The sequence below is a fragment of the Phalangium opilio genome, unplaced genomic scaffold (assembly GCF_054372755.1).
Source record: "Phalangium opilio isolate 3A_F unplaced genomic scaffold, DU_Popi_V2 ptg000037l_1, whole genome shotgun sequence".
Taxonomy (NCBI): Eukaryota; Metazoa; Arthropoda; class Arachnida; order Opiliones; family Phalangiidae; genus Phalangium; species Phalangium opilio.
In genome coordinates, this window is record NW_028324160.1 from 2,576,976 (window position 1) to 2,579,082 (window position 2,107).

Sequence of the window (2,107 nt, forward strand, 5' to 3'; positions counted from 1 at the left end):
TTACATCTGAGACCCTACAACACCTCTCCCAGGTGGGCTCGAACCACCATCCTTTCGGTTAACAGCCGAACGCGCTAACCATTGCGCCAAGGAAGCCCAAAAATTAAATGGTTGTCACGTATTGTGGAAAAGTTTTGACTTTTAACGCTACATCTGAGACCCCACAACACCTCTTCCGGGTGGGCTCGAACCACCAACCTTTCGATTAAGAGCTGGACGCGCTAATTACTGCGCCACGGAAGCCCAAAAATTAAATGTTCGTCAGGTATTGTGGAAAAACTCTGACATTTTACGTAACATCTGAGACGTCACAACACCGCTCCCGGATGGGCTCGAACCACCAACCCTTCGATTAACAGCCGAACGCGCTAGCCATTGCGCCACGGACGCCCAAAAATTAAATGGTTGTCAGGTATTGTTGAAAAGTTACGACTTTTCACGCTACATCTGAGACCCCACAAATCCTCTCTCGTTTGGGCTCGAACCACCAACCTTTCGGTTAACAGCTGAACGCACTAACCATTGCGCCACGGAAGCCCAAAAATTAAATGGTCGTCAGGTATTGTAGAAAAACTTTGGCTATTTACGTTACATTTGAGATCCAAAAACACCGCTCCCGGGTGGGCTCGAACCACCAACCTATTGGTTAACAGCCGAACGCGCTAACCATTGAGCCACGAAAGCTCAGAAAATAAATGATTGTCACGTATTGTGGAAAAGTTTTGACTTTTTACGCTACATATGAGACCCAACAACACCTCTCCCGGGTGGGCTCGAACCACCAACCTTTCGATTAACAGCTGAACGCGCTAACCATTGCGCCACGCAAGCCCAAATATTAAATGTTCGTCAGGTATTGTGGAAAAACTCTGACATTTTACGTTACATCTGAGACGTCACAACACTTCTCCCAGATAGGCTCGAACCACCAACCAATTGGTTAACAGCCGATCGTGCTAACCATTGAGCCACAGAAGCTCAGAAATTAAATGGTTGTTAGGTTTTGTGGATAAGTTATGACTTTTTGCGTTACATCTGAGACCCTACAACACCTCTCCCAGGTGGGCTCGAACCACCAACCTTTCGATTGACAGCCGAACGCGCTAACCATTGAGCCACGGAAGCTCAGAAATTAAATGGTTGTCACGTATTGTGGAAAAGTTTTGACTTTTTACGCTACATCTGAGACCCCACAACACCTCTTCCGGGTGGGCTCGAACCACCATTCTTTCGATTAACAGCTGAACGCGCTAACCATTCGCCACGGACGCCCAAAAATTAAATGGTCGTCAGGTATTGTGGAAAAACTTTGGCTATTTACGTTACATTTGAGATCCAAAAACACCGCTCCCGGGTGGGCTCGAACCACCAAGCTAATGGTTAACAGCCGAACGCGCTAATCATTGAGCCACGAAAGATCAGAAAATAAATGGTTATCACGTATTATGGAAAAAGTTTGACTTTTCACGCTACATCTGAGACCTCACAACACCTCTCCCGGGTGGGCTCGAACCACCAACCTTTCGATTAACAGCTGAACGCGCTAACCATTGCGCCAAGGAAGCCCAAAAAATAAATGCTCGTCAGGTATTGAGGTAAAACTTTGACTTTTTACTTCACATCCGAGACCTCACAACACCGCTCCCGGATGGGCTCGAACCACCGACCTTTCGATTAACAGCCGAACGCGCAAACCATTGAGCCACGGAAGCTCAGATATTAAATGGTTGTCACGTATTGTGGAAAAGTTTTGACTTTTTACGCTACATCTGAGACCCCACATCACCTCTTCCGGGTGGGCTCGAACCACCAACCTTTCGATTAACAGCTGAACGCGCTAACCATTGCGCCACGGAAGCCCAAAAATTAAATGTTCGTCAGGTATTGTGGAAAAACTCTGACATTTTACGTTACATCTGAGACATCACAACACCGCTCCCGGATGGGCTAGAACCACCAACCTATTGGTTAACAGCCGAACGCGCTAACCATTGAGCCACGGAATCTCAGAAATTAAATGGTTGTCAGGTATTGTTGAAAAGTTACGACTTTTCACGCTACATCTGAGACCCCACAAAACCTCTCTCGTTTGGGCTCGAACCACCAA

The 2,107-nt window shown here is 46.9% G+C and overlaps 1 non-coding gene across 1 annotated transcript; it reads right to left on the reverse strand.

Moving 5' to 3' along the window:
- Nucleotides 1-1,052: 1,052 nt before the first annotated feature.
- On the reverse strand, nucleotides 1,053-1,125 carry TRNAD-GUC (transfer RNA aspartic acid (anticodon GUC)). The gene has a single exon. It is a non-coding gene; the product is annotated as a tRNA-Asp (tRNA).
- Nucleotides 1,126-2,107: the final 982 nt, after the last annotated feature.